The following is a 20,706-nucleotide window of genomic DNA, read 5'->3' on the forward strand; positions in this document are numbered from 1 at the left end:
CAAGGTCAATGCAACCATCGATTTGTCCATTCTTTTGGTAACGAAAGTCTGCCGTAATGACACATTTAAAAACAACAATAGGGTCGTACAAAACAATGAAAACAAAAAAAAAAGGTCAAAACGCGCACACAACATGGTTTATGAAGCTTCGTCTTGGGCTACGACATGATTGGTGCCACCGCACGGGCCCATCTCATCCATCTACTGGACAGCAAACAAACAGGAACACATATACGGCTTTATTTCGAAAGAAACATTATAGAGTAAATGACTGTAAATAACGTCAAACTGGAGACGATCGAATCAAGTAGTTGTTACGAAATCGTTTCGTTGCGAGACATAAAATCCATTAACCGCACTGCAGGCTTCTCCTCCTAAATACAACGAATAATAACAGCTGCCGCTTCGTTTATTATTCAAGCTTACAATGTTAGACTAAGTACTGTATTTTTCTTCCTAACAACTTGAAGCTAACATTCTCGAATCTGATGCGAAGACACGAATTCGATACCCGTCACTTCACTTACTCTGTGTAATCATGATATTTTATGTTCAGCATACATAGATTGAGTTTACATTCGTACACAGGGTCACATATTTACAACTGTTTACACACTACTTCATATAATGGTTCTCCTTATACAAAAGCACTCGATTACATGGTTTCATTCACTAAATTGCATACGGTAATTACTAGGATACACAATTATATGAAAAAAAAAAGTATAGTTAATGAACGGAGGAAAAATATCACCCAAACTTTTTACACTGTAATAAACTTTAATTAATATAGATTTTTTGTTGTCTTTAAAAGCACACAATTTATTTATTTGTTTATTTAATTTGTAATGTCCGCGAAGAGATAATTAAAAATACTGATTTCTGTTTTCTGAAACTCTGTGTACTAAAGCAGGGGTGCCCACAAGGGGGGGCTATGACGCAAAGTGCGTCATTGAAATATTTGGGGGGTGGGTAAAAATATGTATAAATATGTTTGAGGGAGTGTAAAAATTAATCGAAAAGAAGATTTTTTCATGGAAGAACACCTACGGGTAGACATTTGGGGGGGGGGTGCGTCATGGACATAAAAGGGGGTGGGCACCACTGACTAAAGTGCACTGGCTACACATAGGGATGAATGTCTCATATAGCCTAGGTCTTGAAAAAGATGTTACACATTACGTATTACAAAAAGGAACTTTAACGAAGTGACAATAGAATCATATCAGCCCTATTGGGGACTCGATCAATCAATACCTTATATCATTTATTACAGAAATATAGGTCTAAACAAGATGATTGATTTTATGGAAACACTCTGAATTATTTACATTAAACAAGGTTTTATGTGAATTTTAAGTAAATTGCTTTATTTACTCTTTTTGTTTCCATCGATATATACAGAAATGCTTCGAGGTCTTTGTGGTGGACAAACACCGTGTGCGTGGTTTTCTTCGGGGTTCTCCCGTTTCCTCTCACTTTATCCATTCCACCATTTCATTCATTTCTCATCTACACCGTCTCCTTTAGCTTAGCCGGCATAACGGTGGGATGTAAAACTTAAAAATTTCATTTCATTTTTTCCATCGCCCCTGTGGATAGCCATAGCGTAAATGCTTTTGACGTGGGAGACCCGGGTTCGATATCCAGCGGGAACTCATGTAGTTCGGATCCCACGTTAAGCTGTAGGTCCACGTCTCATATAGCTTTGCTGTTTAACAAGACGCTAAACACAAATTCAATCCAACGAAATGTTTCAAACAATTAAATACTGCGTTACTACTACTTTCTACAGGGTCAAGGAGAATCATTTACCTCTTTTGTTCTTCAAGTATATGCTAAATGCCCCTGTTTCTTTCAAAACGAATCTACGAGGGTCATTCGCAAAGTAAAGAACGCTTTGCGCTAGCGCGTGCGCCTCTTCCCCCACCCCCGCTGCCGCTGGATTATTCACCTGGGCATGCTTTAGCCTCAGTCTGGCACCAGCTGCGATCCGCTACGGTCCGTTATTGCTTCGCTGTGCGACTGTAAAATGTGCGATACAATTACTGATCCCGCCAAGTGTGAGGTTCGTGGTGTGATAAGATTTTTGAATGCAAGAAAAGTGCGTCCGATAGAAATTTATAGACAAATCACTGAGGTTTATGGAAATGTAATGAATGAAGCATCAGTTCGTAAGTGGTGCATTATGTTTAATGACGGACGGACGAATGTGCACGATGAGGAACGCTCGGGCCGGCCTTCTGTTGTGACTGACGAACTCAAAGGAAGAATTGAGCGGAAAATTCAAGAGGATAGGCGATTCACTATTGATGGGCTGCACGAATTCTTTCCTGAAATTTCAAGAACTGTTGTACGAAATTGTCAGTGGTGAATTTGGTTACAAAAAAATTAGTGCAAGGTGGGTGCCTCGACTGTTATCAGAGGAACACAAAACCAAGCGAATGGGAGCCGCATTGACTTTTCTCAGCCGTTACCATAAGGATGGCGATGAACTTTTAAATCGTATTGTTACTGGAGATGAGACGTGGATTTCGCACATCACTCCAGAAACAAAGCGCCAATCCATGGAATGGCACCGAATGAATTCTCCGAAAAAGCCGAAAAAAGCCAAACAAATTTTGAGCACCAGAAAGGTTATGGCTACGGTCTTTTGGGATCGTAAGGGTGTTTTGCTCGTTGACTACATGCAGAGAGGTGAGACCATAAATGCAGCTGCCTACTGTCACACGTTACGTCGACTTCGCCGCGCGATTCAAAACAAAAGGCGCGGATTGCTGACCAGCGGCGTCATCCTCTTCCACGACAATGCCAGTCCTCACTCCGCGGCATTGACGAAGGACTTGCTTCAGCAGTTTAAGTGAGAAGTTTGGGAGCATCCACCCTATAGTCCAGACTTAGCCCCCAGTGACTTCCACCTATTCCCAAAGTTGAAAGACTTTTTGGGTGGAAGCCACTACGGCAGTGATGATGAACTGAAGGAAGCTGTTAGTGATTGGTTCAACAGTTTGGCCGCAACTGTGTATGCCGAAGGCATAGAAAAACTTGTACCACGGTATGAGAAGTGTTTAAATTTACACGGCGACTATGTCGAAAAGTAACTTAAGTATCACATAGTATGTAACACAAATTTCGCCTTTGTATGTCAGTTATTAAAGTGTTTATACAAAAACGTTCTTTACTTTCCGAATGACCCTCGTACATTATTTGATAAAACTAAGGGGCGTTTAAATCCAATTCATTTCAAAGAAAAGACGGAAAAGGATTGCCAACATAAATCAATTGCTTAGAAGACAAGATGGCGCGGTACTCTTCACCATTAAGGAAAAACGCAACAGTGAAACACATTCCCTCTTTTTTTTTTTCATTTTCTTCACACATGGGTAAAAATAATAGAAATAATCAGGAGAGTCCAACTTGGCTACTATAAACCCTGGCTTCCCATTCCCTGTTCTCATATCATAAAAGTAATCAATCCTTTATTCCAACAGCTCTCCCAATCATTCTTGTAGCGCTACATCAACAACGAAACACCTCAAGCTTTAACCGCAGCTTGACCTAACAAGGGAAGAGAGGGAGATATATATTGAAGTGGAAGATGGTTTATACACCAATCGAAAGCACTAATGACGCCTATTGCGAAATCGTAATAAAATTTTTCCGAATGCATATACTGTGCGAGTTATATTAATATACAGGATGTCCAGAAAATCCGTTTCCATCCTTAGAAATCGCAAACAGTGAACCAGATGCCAAAGCAGAAAAACACGTGTTTGATAATTTTAAAAGTACAACGTATCAAAGCAAAAAGTGTTGTCCCAGGGCCACCCGCAAGGTCCCAGAAGGAGTCCAATTCAAAAATTGCACATGGTGAAGGGGTCAAGTAGAATATGGTTGGAAAACTGTTGGGAAACGAAACGAAAGAAGACGGAACAAGTCTCGGCTCTCTAGAATTATCATGGCCATCGGTCAAAATGTGAGCCAAAACGTCATTGTAAAGTTTATGGCCACCTTAAAAAAAAAAAAAAAAAAAAAAAAACGTCGAGACAGATGTCAAAACAGGAAAAACCACGTGTAATCATTTCAAAATGATTGAAAGTAAAAATATTTGTCCCAGGTCTTCCATAGGGTCCCATATCTTGTATTTCAGTTCTTCTTTCTTTAGTCGGGTTTTAGTTTGTTTTCACTTCAATTCTTGAACTCCCTCATGGCTAAGCGGTTAGCGTACGCGCCTTTGGCGTGGGAGACCGGCGGGAGCTCATGTGGTTCGGATTCCACGTTAATCAGTAGGTCCACGTCTCATATATAGCCTCGCTGCTGAACGGGACGCTAAACTAAAATCAACTCAACTTCAATTCTTATTCAACGGAAAGAAAGGAAATGCCCCTGCTGTGAGATTCTGCTCTTTGAGCCCAGTAATATCTAAATAAATAAATAAAACAAAATTAAGAAATAAAAAAAAGAAAAAACATTTCACTTATTTGAGTATAGAACTGACTAGCTAACATATAATGTACAATAGTGGTACTTATGCTCGTTGTCTGGATTATCAAGTATAAAATGATTCAAATAAAAAAATTTCTTGCACCAGGAACAGCGAATACCTGCAATCGTGTCACAATGACAAGTGCCGATTGCTAAATGAAAAACGAATGTGCTTGGAGAATCTAAATGAGGATGTACATTTTGACCGGTCACCATTTTGCACAGGATAATTCTAGAGAGTCGAGGCTTGTTCCAGCTTCTTCCATTCTCCAACAAGTTTCCAACGATATGCTTCTAGACTCCCTTACCATTTACAATTTTTGAGTTGGACTCCGCCTGGGACCCTGCGGGTGGCCCTGAGACAACACTTTTTGCTTTGATACATTGTACTTTTAAAATTATCAAGCACGTGTTTTCCTGTTTTGGGATCTGGTTCATCGTTTGCGATTTTTAGGAGTGGAAACGGATTTTCTGGACACCCTGTATAATCATATAACTCAAACAGTATATGCATTTGGAAATTTTTTTTATTACAGTTTAGTAATAGGCGTCATTAGTGCTTTCGGATGGTGTATAAGCCATCTTCCACTTCAATATAGCTATAATCTCCCTCTCTTCCCTTGTAAGGACCACATATTATAGAAAGACTATCGAGAAGTCAGTAGTTACATGTGAATTTCAACATCGCTCCATACATCTAAAAGAATTTATAAATTTACTATAATAATGTAATTTCGATTATACATCTAAGGGATATAAGGTTATAGATTAAAAATTTGTGTAATAAATGAATAAAAAACGCCGGGCGTAACAACCTATTTGAAGGTCTGAGCCGCTCCAACGCCATCTGTCAGCGACCGGATGAACTACGTCCAGCTTTGCAACGAGCTATGTCGTCCTGTCACTAACCGGCTTTCTAGACCTAGTGGAGTGGCCGTCACGTTGACTCCCCAGTTTGCCTCACGACGTTGGGTGGACGCCGAAAATTGAGAAGCACCGGCCGGAATCGAATCCGGGACCACGCTTTAACCACTGTGTCCCTATACAATAAGTGAATAAATCAATGAAGACGGTGGTTATAATGAACGAATGAAATGGGGGAATAAAGGAAGTGGGAGGAAATGGAAGAACCTCTAGAAAACCTGTGCATCCTTAACAAAGTTCACTTGACACGAATGAACTAATCAGATATCGTCAGATGAATATTGATGAAATTTAGTTTAATGGGCGTTGTAAATGTAATAAACCCTCAGAAATATTTGTTTGTGATACACGAGGGGAAAAAAATCCTTGCCCATTCATGTTGGTCTTGTTGCAATGAATAACAAAGTTATTAAAACTCTGTTAAAAATAATTTAATAAACTTTTTGTTAACAAGGAATTTCCGCGAAGCTATGTGAATCAACAATTTACATCTGAGCATCAAAAAATTCACTTTGGAATCTCTTTAATTTTCTACAGGAAATTCAATTACTCAGTTTCTGATGTAGCTCCTCTCTTCTTCAGTGGGACGACGCGACGCTCTCTGCTCTGCTCACAAAACGCTTGCTTTGTTTTGTTTCACACGACAAGGAAAGAGAGTGAGGGAAAAGTTCTCGTAGTCAGTCAGCTGAAAAATGATGAAGTTACGTTCTTTGCTTAAGTAACGGAAAGTTAAATGATCGTATAAAAACATCGCAGCCGGGAAACAACAGCCTGATCTAAATATAGCCAGAAATTTCAGGTGTAAAGACTTCGTTATGTCACTGGAACTTGATAAGGTATTCAATTTTTATTAGTGGTGGGCAAAAAAACCGCTTTTTCGGTTTTCGGTTTTTCACCGAAACCGGTTTCGGTTTTCTCCGAAACCGGTTATCGGTTTTTCACCTGATCCGGTTTTCTTCAAAACCGATTCCGGTATTTTTTTAAAACTTGTTCTATTTCTGACCAGAATGGTGTTTCGTTGTTCTCCGGAAACCGAATCCATTTCCACAGAAATAGTCTTATGTGTTTTCGAAAAGTTTTCACCGAAACCGGTTTCGGTGAAAAACCGAACCGGTTTTGAAGAAAACCGAAATGTCGGTTTTTCGAGTTTCGGTTTTTATAGAAACCGGTTTTCGGTTTTTATAAAAACCGGTTTTGCCCATCCCTAGTTTTTATACACAAAATTTAATGACACTGAATCCCTGGCTTCTTTTATTGTTTACAACAAGTGCATGCAATCCTTTACATAACATGTGGGTGAGCACTCGTATACAACATGAAGAATCACCATTGTGTGTTGGTCTGTTGACCGCTGCTGGATCCCTTGGACCAAATTGACGGAGAACTTGTTAAAGTACCCGAAGTGAAGGTTTTACCCTGACGGAAGCACATCTGATGAATCACTAGAATAGTAGACTATCACAGACACAACAAAATCTTGGAGAAGCACTGGCAGAAGAGGTCAAAGTTCGAACCCAAGGGTATGTGAGTTCTGGTGGTTATCATCGTATATGCAGGTATTCTCCTCCTATACTCTCATGACGTCAATACTTCCATCATTTGTCTCCTTTAGCCCTAGTATATAACTATGGAACGTTACATCGAATATTTCATAATTTTAGTTTCATTTCAGGTATAATAAAACAATCCTGAATATATTAGTGACAATTTTATTCAAATCGGTCTTTTTTTCTTTCTTTTAAATGCAAAGAGATATTCGTATTTACATACACCACCACTTTATACCTTTATATAAGATGTTTTACACGGCAGCGTCATTCAAGTTTTGCTCAGCACATGGGAGAAAAACTTACCGATATAAGTATTTTTTTATTATTATTAATGTAATATTGCAATATTGACTAAAATGCATATACGTATATATACCTAGGGCCGCGATGGCTCAGTGGTAGAGCATTCATCTCTGATGCTTGGGGTCCCAGCCCCCACCACGTGAACTTTATGGTGGGCAAACACCGTGTGCGTTTCCTCGGTGTTCCCCCGTTTCCTCCCACCTTTTTCATTCCACCATTTCATCTATTTGTCATAATCACCGTCTTCTTTAGCCTAATCGGCATAACCATGGGACGTAAAACTCAAGAAAGTCAATTATCCCCTTTCCCTAAGGCCCCAAATAAATGTCTGGTTTTACACAGCAAAATTTATGCTAGCAGGCGCATTCTTATTGACAACTTATGTATCGCATAATTTATGACCAATTATAAATCTTATGACTTACCATGAACACCATACTCCTCCCCCCCCCCCCTCAACAACTAGGAAATTCACTCCTAAACTTTACACTTGCAATCATAGGTCGTAATTCATAAAATATATAGCTGAGAAATAATTTTCGGTACACAGAAATTTATTTCTCTTCTTGGATTCAGTCGTCCTCTTCCAAGTTGAACCCACGCATCATTTCCTCTCAAATATTCATTTCTAATTAAACAATAAGCTATCTCTTTTCCCGCCCACTTCCTTCCTGTTTTCTAATAATAATAATACCAAGACACAAAAAGTGATACAATATATTAATTAAAGAGAACTAATATAATGTACACTCATGTCCAAAAATATTGTCGCATGTCTATAAAGATGTTGTTGTAGGCATATAATTTGATAACGAATTCGCCCGGTATTTCTTATAATGTTAGTATGTGTATAATCGGCAAAGGCATGTATGTGGCAAATTTCATGTTAAAAGAGCAGTAAATGAGAACAATAAAACGAAAATAAAACTTTCTTGTCCACTTAGCAATATTTTGTTTTACTCATTCTAATTTTCGTATTTATAATTCCTTTCCTGTGAAATTTACTACAAATATACTTTTCCCGGTTATACACACAGTATCACTATTAAAATTATCCTGCAAAATCATTCGTAAATTCAGGTGCGGATCCAGGACGGACTTCTGGGGGGATGGGTTTTATTTATATATATATATATAAAAAATAAGAAAGTTTCCTGTTCTGGGGGGCAATCGCCTCCCCCTGGATCTGCCACTGCTCAATTTATATTCTTATAAGAAGACAGTTATAGATATACGACAATAATTTGGATATGAGTGTACATGACAACGTTTTCTTCTAAAATTCCACTCGGATTACTCTTTCTTAAAACAAAATGCTTATTGTCTTTTAAAAAAATACAGGTGTTTTAACACGCAGTAATCTCACAGCATTGAGGTTACTGTGAATAAATTTCATGAAAAAGTGCATTTAGTCTGTGTATGAGACTAAAAGGGCATACACTACGAAAAGGAGATGGAAACTAAAAAAGAGAAAAAGAAAAGAAAAAGAAAACTATAAAGCGGCTGAATTAGCCTGGAAACATGTAAAGTAAGAAGGGTTACTGTACTTTGAAAATTACCCACTTCGGAAATTTAGCCAATTAACAAAAAAAAAAAAAAAAAAAAAGATGTGTTTCATTGAAAAATAGCGTTTCAACTTTCTCCTAATTTAGGTAATAAAAAATAAACACACGGCTAACAAAACAAAATCAAAATATCAGGCTGGTGTTCCTTATTTGAATTTAGATCCTTTCTCAGTAGCAAGACTGCATAGGACAAGAGCTACAGTTTGAAGTGGATCTGAACCACTAAAGTTCGTTCCATCGGGAATCGAACCCGGAGCCTTCTACACCAAATGTACATGCGCTACACCCTAGACCAGTGAGGAGGGCACTGATGCTCCCAAGCAATTTCAGTTATCCATTATTTAAAACAAAGAGCAAATCAAACTGAAGTACAAAATTTATCTGAGGAATTACTTCGTACTTGAATGATTTGAACTTCGTATCATGAGCTTCGTATCTCGCACAAACTGTGATAAAGAGACCATAAAACTTCTGTCGTACACACAGAGAACCTAGAGTCTGTTAACGTACGTTTAATAGCATAATTCTCACTTCTTGCTAAATCTTTCATAAGCGATGCAACTATGCCCTAATACAGTACAAAAAACACAAGTTTGACCCACACTGACCGAGGAATGTATTATTTCCCCATGTTTTCCTCGTATCGAATCAAAAATTAGGAACAATTATAGTCCATTCATTTCTTGCCTTCAACTAAATTGAATGTAACACGAGCAACTTCTTGTAAATTGGTTTAACCTACAAGTTGATCTCAATAATACATTAAATCAAATCCAATCATACTGTTCTCAGCCGAAGATTGGTTGGATACATGATTTTTGTTTATATTTAGTGCTGGTAGTTCAGTTTGATGATATACTTTGTTGTTAGTCTCCTACAGTGTGAGCCGAGTGTCCCATTATTCCTCCCCTACGTATGTAAGTGTTCACGTTAGTGATGGAATAGTGCATGTTATCATCGCGTTACAGACAGGAAAAGCATGGCCGATAAGTCACCGTATACCAAAAGAGGAAATGACTGTGCTCATAAACAACCTCATACAGATTAATCAATGATCGGCATCCAAAAGGATTTTGCTGCGAAGTTTGACAAGCTTCTCCACCCAAACAAATGATACTGGGACAAGAGACGCTTTTTAAAACACCAACGTCACCACCGAAAGAACCTTGTGCTGCTACTGCTGCATTAGTTGAACGGTGACCCAAGAAATCAGCCCGAAAACGATCGCCACAAATGAGAGTCCCATACACAACATTACCAACGAAGTTAACACATTATTATCCAAGGTTTGAAGCCTCTTAAACCACCATTTGTAACTAAATTAAGTGATGACAAAAGGATAACGACATACCGCGTCCGCGTGTGAGCGAATACTCAACGTTTATCAGAAAATTCCGTCGCCCGGTAAAGTATTTCCTTTCTCTTTCTTTTCTTTTTTTATATATGCGTGCGATCTACCGAAACGCAAAGGCAATAGACATACACCTGAAATCCAAACTCCATCAACTGGTTTGACAATAATACGTGGTAATGCTACAAAATTGTTTTACCCTTCAAATGCAAACTCGAAGACATCGATCCCGTATGGTTTCAGAAAGATGAAGCATCGGTATACTATTTGCTTCTCGTGAGAGAATATCCCAATGAAATATTTTCCAACAAATGTACTGCTCTGGATTCTCCATGGTTATCAGCACCTCTGGATTGGCCTCCCAGAAGTCTCGATCTGTCATCCTGTGATAATGTCCTGTTGGAGCATGTAATTCAAACAAAGTACCCAGGACCCGTTATCACACAACGACCAACTTCGATCGTTATCACCGATCCAAATGCATTGCTTACGACCATTGCAACAATACTATAACAGACACTCTGGAATAAAGTCTTGTCTGCAGCCTCCTCAAGTAGCACATATATTATTAGATACATCAACATTCATTTTCGAAACACACAGGGGTAATGGGAGTTTCCGTCTCACCCTGCAGATTTAGTTTTTCTAATACGTCCACGTGTTACATACAGTGGGTACTTAAAATCAATCAAGTTTTCTTACAGCAATATGTTAGTCTCTTCTGAAATTATAATTTATATTGTAATCATCATTATGTTTCTTCCGTTCGAGATGTTTAAACGCTGTAATAGTATCCCCAACGTAAGTGAAGCACGCAATGTTGCTAATTTCTGTTCAGTTTCCCTTTACTACAATCTCCGCAACTTCTAGCTACAGTCATTTCCAACTAGCCCTTGCATGACGTCAGAGAAACTGGAATAGTCGAAGAGGGAAGGGGCTAAGCAGAGAAAAGGTAGAGAAGTAGAAATGGATCCAGGAATGCAACGACATACACGATTTTATTTGTCTTTCATTGCCTTTGTCAATGTCGGACTTCTTGTCTGTCCGCGTAGTTTACAAATTGGAACAAAAAAAAAAGGCTATGACATCACAGACCATCTAGTTTGACGTAATTAGCCTTGAAATCATTTCCAACTAGGTGTTCTGTTACGTCATGGTCTGCTGTTGCAACTGTCAATAAATTAGACGGACAAAAGGAGCAGAGAGAAAACGTTGGGTTGGAAATAGTAATGATCTATGGCGTAGCTGATGCTTTTGCAGACACACAACTCGTGGATCTGTGACTACTCGTACACTGCCAATATTTGTTTGCTCATTCTCTCTCTTTCTTTGTAATTTCTCCAGAGGTCGCGTTCACCTCTGGTGCGTGGGATTCCTGTTCGATCCCACCTCGCGCCAAGTATTTTATGATGGACAAACACTGTGTGCGTGGATTTTCTCGAGGTTCTTCAGTTTCCTCCCACTTTTCATTTCAGAATTCCATTCACTTCTCATCATCACCGTCTCCTTTAGCCAAGCCGGCATAAATGTGGGACGTAAAACTTAAAGATTTCGCTTCATTTCTGTCATTTCTCCGATCGTGAAAAGTGCATGTACCTCGTACACCGGCCAGGAGGAAAGGACGTCTAGTATGTATGTAATCCTCGGTGTGGACCAAACAGTGCCCATGACACTGGTTTTGTAAAATTATTTTCGATTATTTCATTCCATTTGTCGGTTCTCTTTCATCACATAAACCAAAAGCTGTTCTTGCTGCCCTCTTCTCGAACAAAATATCTACTTGTATTCAGTTTACATACATTCACAACTAGGGTTGCCAACTGGCCGGGTTTTCACCGGTCTGGCCGGAAATATTGCTGATAATTTGATTAAAACCGGTGACCGGTACAAACTTCTTACCAGTCCCTTTATGACCGCTTTTTTTTTTTTTTTAATGTATCTAGTTCGAAACAATGTCATCTAGTTCGAAGTATAAATTTAAAAAGTAACTTTTATTCTGTAAATTCAAAACTCTCACCTTTCACCATCTATCAACGATTAATATATTTTGTTCATCAGTTTAAATAATTTTAATTATTTACTGAGAGTGAAAAATGACTTCTTAAAGCAATTTCCTGTAGTTGATGTATAAGTTTAGAGAATAAATTTCTTTTCCCAAACTCAAGATTGTCACTGTTGCTCATCTGTTTCGATATTTTAAAGAAGTAGCAGTTACGTGTAAATTCAATAAAATGATGAATGCCGGCCGATTTTAGTTTCTCATTTATAGCACAATGTATCTATCAAGCTTATTAGTGAATGTACTAATGATATGCAGAATACAGGTGCTAATGCACTTTTGTTCACGATAGTGCATTTCCTTCCCATAGATGGGCCCGAACAGAGATACTTCACACTTAGACCTAAATCATAGGGAATTTTGAGGGGGTGCTGTTTTTTTTTATTTATTTATTTTATTTTCCAGAGTTGGCAACCTTATTCACAACCTGTTCCTTGAAACCGTACGTCTCCATAATAATGATGCAGTGTAACAATGCCTGCCGTCACAAGTTCATTTTTTACCCATCATCAGCGCATGTGCCTAAGGTGGAGTTGTCCGCAATTACGTAACACATTTCAGAAAAAGAGACAGAAGTCTATGGCGATTACGTAAGTTCATAATTCTTGGTACTACTTTCACCCTTAGAGTAGAAAAAAATATATAAAAATGTTTCTTCAGTTAGCAATTGCTAATTGTCGTGGGCAACGAATCCACCAATCATGATAAACAAACGTTGTAAGTGAGCTATCAAGAATAATTCATGGAAACACTATTTATTTCTTAGTTTTAAATATAGTCCCACAACCAACAACAGCTAGGCTATATAAAAATCTGAAAATTCAGATGATCAAGAGTTGAAAAAGCACGGAAGCTCATGCAACTGATGTATTTTTAAAACTTGTGAAGAACTAAGTTCAGTGCTTCGCATGTCACAAAAACAAACATGCTAATGTCTTCACTGATGCTACGAGGTCATTTCACAATCTTCCGCTTCGCTTCACAAAATCATCTTCACCACTCACTATGTTTCTCGATGATAAAACTGACCACATTACTCATGCACTCTTACTTCCGCTAAAGGGCAGCGTCTTCTAAAATTGCCATCCAATTTCAGTGAACGCATTGATTTTCGATGAGTGATCATTTTTTCTTTTTCTTTCTTAGAATAAAGAATGTCAAAGATGATTAGGATTTCATTTCGACGACTCTTTTTAACTCTATAGGAAATGGAACACTTATTTTTGACCAGATTTCTTTGCAGGCCCGTATTCAAGAAGGGGCTAGGGGGCGCACCCCCTAAATTTTTACTGGCCCCGATAAAATGTTCACGGTAGGCTTGCAAATGAACTATAATATAGTGATGATATATAATATCATGGTTGTATCGTCCCCCCCCCCCCAACTTCTACAGCACCCGCTACATTTTTCTGCTGGCTACCAGCCTGTTTTTTTGCCCATACTAAAAACCTCTTTTTTTATTATTTTTAAACAATGTCAGCACTTTCTATGCAGTTCGACGTTTGCCACGTCAGGAATATAATTTTGGTAATCTTTTAAAATATTGGGTTGGCAACTAAGTTCCCGCCGTTTTTGGTGTGAGGCACCCATGCTCCACACTTCTGAACTTTGCTCATCGAGTGAAGATATTTCTCTACAGTAGTGTGGGAGCAATCCATTGTCTCTGCCAGTTCTCCTGTTGTTTGACGTGGATTTTCATGCAAAAGGTGGTTCAATCACTCTTCATCGAACTCAACTGGACGGCCAGAACGAGGTACATCTTTGAGGTCAAAATTTTCTTTTTTGAGCTTTGCATACCAATCACGGGCGGCTCTTTCAGCTATAGCACCCACTCCATACACAGCACAAATATTGCGAGCACTTTCTGCGGCCTTAGAACCTTGATTAAAGGCAAAAAGAAGGAGGTATCGAAAATGCTCATTCTTCTCAACTTGACATTTGATGTTAATGATATGTAAATATTAAGAAAATGTATCTTAGTAAGAACGAAACATATATTTAATTAGAACAATATATTCTCTTTCGAATGATGTACAACTTCGTGCCAAAAGTATTTAATGTCATGCAGATATTTCCAATTTAAAAGCCGGCGGGAACTTAGTTGCCAACCCAATATACAATTTTGAAAATAATTTAGTATAACTTCTTCCAGTACAGCAACGAAACACTACTGTCGGCCATCATATAAGCGTATCCCTTCCTATTAATTCAAAAGTTCATCAGTTGCCTCGACAATGCTATCAATATCATTTTTTTTTTCTACCAGCACCAAGTCGTCCAAAGGTACACGCAGTAGCCATCCGCACGGCTGTTACATACACACAACTAAATTAGAAAGGTTGTCAAGGTCTTTCTTAATCCTACCTACAACAAATGGGTTAAAAATTGTGCACACATTTATTAGGATGTGAATTTTTATGTGTGCTTCTTTAGTATCATGTCATTAACTCAGGTTTTGTGTCAAAAATAATATAAATTTCATTTTCTGTCATTCAATACTCTTATAATCTAGAAAACACATTTAAAAAAAGTTTTCGTGGTGGACATAAAGTACCCTCCCTTTGTGCAACGTGTTGCCATAATGTGCATGAGGGCTTATTTCCAGTCAAAATTGAAAATTCTGACACTAGGCGTCGCTACGGGCACAGCTAAGCGTCGTATACCTAAACGGAAAAGACCTGTTGCTATTCAGAGTCTGATATTAAGAGTGGAATCATACTTATACCACGAGGTTACACGTAATACCACATACCAAGGAAAGGTTAAAATAATATTTACCATATAAATTATTATTTTCACCATATATATTATTTTGTGCTTCTATTAATTTCGAATTAATACGAAACAAAAGCAGAACATTACATTTTCTGGGACAGAAAACAGTGATTTATGTGATGGACATTTTTAAACCCTCCCTTGGTGTGCATGTTACACGTACCCCTCTGGTGTGCAGTGTTACACGTACCCCCTTGATGTACACAGGGTTAACGTCGTTCTCTCAACGCATAATGTTAACTGTTCAGAAGAGGCCTTTGAAAACAATAAGAAACATTTTGAAAGTATTTAGGGATTTGTTAAGCTCAGCCATATTTCTCCGAATTTTAGTAAATAACTAAAAGACAACAAAGAATACCTAAAGTGAGCCAAAATATATTCACAAAATATTATTAAATAACCATTTCTTACACTCTAGTTGGAAGAGCCATTTGTGTTGGACACCAAAACTTAACAGCCTACACAAAAGATGTTGAAAAGAATTATTAGTTATTGAAATAGCGTCTGGCTTACTTTCCACAATTTTTATGTTCTTCATTGTTTTTAATCACTGAAATTCAGAAAAAGTTGTGAACTGAGTTAGCAAAGTCTCTTATCCTTAACACACATTTTCCCCTGTAATTTTACTGAACACTATTTTGAAACTATTATTAAACATCCTTGCAGTTTTTTACTACTTTCGTCAGTTTTCCGAATATAAAAGGTGGTTGTAAATTCAATACCTATTTTTAATTTAGACTATCCTAGAAACTATAATCAAATCTAACTGGCGTGTAGCAGTGTTTACTAATGTGACGTTTACCATTTATGAATTCAGAAGGTGATCAAGTGAAAACCACAAAATGGCTGCTGTATACAGCGTAGAAGACAGAGCTAAGATTGATGACAATTGCTCTGGCAGATGGATTGGCCGCCAGGGAGCAACAAAATGGCCTGCACACAGCCCCAATCTAACCCCATGCGACTAAGAAACATAGAGGGTTGGGTTAAAGAGCAAGTGTTCAAGTTAAAACCAAGTGATATTAACAGTCTTGAACATAATATCCGTGAAGTGTTTGCAAATGTTGCAGTTGAGATGCTAAGAAGAGTCATCGATTCTGTTCCTAAAGGATTCCAGAAGTGTGTGGAAAATGAGGATGCATACGTTGAAATATAACTTAACAACCAAATGGTACACTCTGGTAATGTACTCAGTGGATATAAAACAGAGAGATTGTTTACTTTTCGAAATATTCATTGTTGCAAATAGGTACTGACTTTACAACCACCCTGTATATCTCTATATAAATGACAACTACACATCAAAAGATACGAACTGTCTACTTTCTCGATTTTAAGTGTCTTCATCACCCCCGCATAAAATTGTTACACAGCTTTCAAGATATGGCGAAAATCAAACCATAATAATAGTATTCCTTTCATTCCTCTACGTATTTATTTACTGTTTACAAAATACTATTTAGTGGAATGCTCCTCCTTTGTGTTCTCCACTCTTAGCAGGTTTATTTTAATCTCTTTCATTTTTGAAATACCTTGAAAGCGTGAAAGAGGAAACCGTATAGAAATAAGAAAACACATTTAACATCACTAGTCTGTTTACAAAAGCGAATAAGCATTTCACATTATCTTCTGGCTTCCCATTATTTTGCTTTTGTAACTTCATTTATCTGCGTCGTGCAATTACTCAGAAGAAAAGATATTAAAGTACCAAAGCTCAAGCAATTTGTTGTTGCTGTATACATGATGATCATGAAGTGAGAATTTTTTTTTTTTTTTTTAACTTTCAAGTGAATAAATCATTTACTCATTACAAAAGCCATATGAACCATAGCTTCTGAGGTGAAAGCTACAGACACACATGCACTAACCGCAGCTGTAAACAGAAATGGAAGGGCTTCCAAAGGAGGACTATCAAAAAGACGTATTAAACGTAAGTACCATACCTGCCAGCATAACAACAACAATGAAGAATTCTGAACTCGGTGCTTGTTCAGTCACTTGGGACAAGAAACACTCAACAAAGGTAGCCGAAATATCCAATACAGAAGTGATCAATTGCCTCCCAGTGCTTCATAAAGTTGGACAGGAAATCACGTCAACATCATAGAAAAAGGTTCCTCGCACACACACACACACACACAAAAAAAAAAGTCTCCTCGTATGCAATGCAACGCACATCAACAACGATGCTTCTCTCCTCTCCTCTGGTCTCTCCGTGCCAAGAATACTCTCCAGCTCCACACGCACAGCGTTTACTTCCGGTTCCGGCAAATCAGACGGCAACCAGATGTCATCCTCGTCAATTTGAAGAAATAAACTTTGGAGACCCTCTCTCCTCTTTAGACTAAAGAACAACGCTTGTAACGTTAGGTTAACTGAACTTAGAAACAGTAAGCATTCCAATGTGACATCTTAAACCAAACAATTTACACTGTGCTCTCACCCAAACTCTCCAATAACTGGTGTGTAGCTGATTACTCCGATATTTATTCTACTTTATATTTATTGCAGTTTTACAACCTCATCACTTGTCTACTTTGGTTATTTTGCTTGATTCTGACGTTACATTGGTTTGGTTAAATTGGAGAAATAAAATGTCCATACGCCAGAATGTTCATAATGTCTACTCCAGTTTCTACATTGATTCAAGTTAACCCAACGAGAGGCTGAAATTTGCTTTTAGTTAGAGAGCTGAATCAAATTTCGGAGAGTCCTGTATGTTTAAATGTCTAAAAACTCTCTGAGTGAACCCTCATTATAAAACCAATACATGCAAGATTTAAAACTGTTCTGAGGATAATGCAAGCAGAAGACTTCTTGGATATCACTCGAAAAGCAAATTCCAGTCTGAACCTAACAACAGGGTGTCTACTAAAATTCCAAACTGGAATTTCGTGACTTTTACGTGACCTTTCCTTTATCAAACCAGAACATTTCATAACATTCTCAAGAGCGAATTTGACGTGAATTAGACCGAATTTTCATGCAACAGAAGCGTGCTTTGCATGCGATTTGGTAGCGTCTAAAGCCATTTTTGGTGGTGAATTTTTATGTTTTATAGAACAAAATTTTCTAGTCTGTACTTCTTTTTCGTGACCGACAGACACCCTGTAACAAGCAAGAACCTCAAAACTTACGCCCAGAGCCATTTACAGTATATAAGAATGTTAATGACAAATAAGTCAGAGAGACATTCCTTTTTATTTCATTATACCATTATCTATAATCTGAATAAATTACATTTAATCCTGTTACTAAGAAAGTTTATAATTTTCTCTCCACCTAGATAAACAGCAAAGAGACTCAGTCGAATGAAATGGTCAGACTCTAGACCTGAACCTCGGTACATGTTCTCACACTCTGAAGTTCAATCAACATCGAGTTGTTAGTCCAGCCTCGAAAAGTTATTGCTGACGGTTCCATGACTTATAAGCTTGTTAACATTAAACTGACACTGACAACAATTAATCGAAAATAAATCACTCATTGCTAATGTACTCACATTTCAATAAGAGACGACCGTCTCCTTTAGCTTTGCCGGCATAAGGACGTAAACTTAAAAATTACATTTCATTTCATTTTTACAATACGAGACGGTTTTGATGTAGAATGATCCAATCACTGTGATTGGGCCATAGAAATAAGCGACAGAATGAGTTACATAATAGAAAAAACATGTGACAAGTTCTCCGTATTAAAATTACAAGTTCATAATCTCTCTTTGTTAATTGGTTGACAGAAGTGACAGTTAATTAGTGGCAACAATTAGTTTCAATTGTTTTATTGAAACTAATTAAATAATTACTGAAAGACTATATTATTTATCACTACTACTGTTGTAATAAAACATTTGACATTCAGTTCAACGTTTACTTTCATTCCAATGTTAAGTTTCAACGTTATCTTCTATTTTGGTGCAAACTTAAATGTTATTCTTCTCCCGCAATTCCTTCTACTTACCTTCTCTCTTCTTATTTATTTATTTTTTGACCAAGATATTAATCTATTCTTGCATTTTAAAGAGTCATTAAATTACGTCTACAATCTCAAAAATTATTCTAAAATTATGTCTCCGGATCTTTCAATTTTTTACGCAACGTAATGCCAAAATAATTCTACCTTCAAAGGTAACGATTGGTGGCACTGGAACGAAACTTTTCATTTAGCGACGCCGAAAATCTGCTGAAGGGAAAGTTGTTGGTTATCTCCTGACACAACAAGATTTCTCTTAATATAATATTAACGGGCAGCCAATGTTACCATTGCACAATACTAATTCCACGAAGAGATCCTTATATAGCGTAGGCAAATTGCCTTTTTCAGCCAGCTGCTACAACAACTAATGACGCAATGCTAATCTTATCACTGCAGTTTAATGTTGTCAAGAGAGTCCCACAGTAACTTCATTAGATACTTTAACAGCCGCACGCTCACCTTCTTTATAATCATCTAAGAACGCCAACAAGGAAGATTTTCTTTTTCTTTTTTAAAATCGTTTAGTGAGTGGCCTCCATCTTTGGCAGCCTCGTGATTGATCACTGAATGAAAGATCTGCCACACGCTTCCAAGCTCCTGCCCATTCTCACACAGGCTCACCGCTTCCCTTATAAAAACAACAAATAATATATTTTGCGTCAAACACAGAAGACAAAAGAAATACATTTGACGACACATAAACTCAGAAAATCTTATTCAGAAAGAATACGAAAGCCTTTCTACCATTCTTACCGCTTCACGAAAACGGAAGCCAAGCTAATGGATCATGGATTACAACCGCATTTCACACATTCGTTCGCTGAATTTTCATACCACACTTTATTCCTACCAGGGAAGGGGTTATGCTGATAGTAAAAGCATCATTACTACAAGAGGCATTACTCAAAGAACAACAATTTCAGGTTCAATACGAGAGGGAAGACTTTACCAATATCATGCGAGTTTTTAACAAGATTATCTGAACATATGTACTATTATTTCACGGACTACACAATGCTATTTATTAGTGTAAAAGGAATTAGAACATACGAGATAAATCAATCTAAATTAACACTATAACATTCCATTTAACCTGGTCTGTAAGAAAAAAATGAAATGAAATCTGAGTTTTACGTCCCACGATTATGCCGGTTAGGCTAAAGGAGACGGTGATAATGAGTAATGCATGAAATGGTGGAATGAAGAAAGTGGGAGGAAACGGGAGAATCCCGAGAAAACCCACGAACACTGTGTTTGTCCACCACAAAGTTCACTTGGCGGGGGCTGGGATCGAACCCGTGACCCCAAGCACCAGAGATGAACGCTCTACCACTGAGCCACCGCGGCCCCTGGTCTGTAAGAAAATGAAGGACCCAGAAGCACGCGCATCAAATGACAACACATGTACAGTATACGTTACATCAAGATATATCAACATACAAAATCATTGGTTTGAAACATTCAATACACTCAACACGTGGTATACCTTTTATTAAACACATTTTTATAATCGGACTATCTTCTAGTACTATCCTAATTCGAAAAAAAGTGTCCTGAGTTTGTGGTTAACCTTCTAAGCAGTAGATATGGATGCATCAATATTAACTAATTTGCTTCGTAATTAGAAGAATCCTTGTTCGACGACGAAACTCGGATATTTTGGCTCCCCTACAGCCACACTAACATTAGATACATGACACATCTACTTAAAGCCTGAAT

The 20,706-nt window shown here is 37.8% G+C and overlaps 1 protein-coding gene across 2 annotated transcripts in view; it reads right to left on the reverse strand.

Moving 5' to 3' along the window:
* LOC145669037 (uncharacterized) overlaps positions 1 to 20,706 on the reverse strand; it is a 265,385-nt gene that overhangs the window by 188,926 nt on the left and 55,753 nt on the right. The window contains exon 1 of one of the 2 annotated variants that reach the window (XM_081737387.1): positions 16,956 to 17,136. The exons of the other annotated variant lie outside the window; for it this stretch is intronic. The gene's annotated coding sequence lies outside the window, so the exon portion shown is untranslated. Of the gene's footprint in view, positions 1 to 16,955; positions 17,137 to 20,706 lie in introns of those variants that run through there. 2 annotated transcript variants of the gene reach the window in all.

Source organism: Thermobia domestica, chromosome 13, assembly GCF_964235325.1.
Source record: "Thermobia domestica chromosome 13, izTheDome1.hap1.1, whole genome shotgun sequence".
In the NCBI taxonomy this organism is placed as follows: Eukaryota; Metazoa; Arthropoda; class Insecta; order Zygentoma; family Lepismatidae; genus Thermobia; species Thermobia domestica.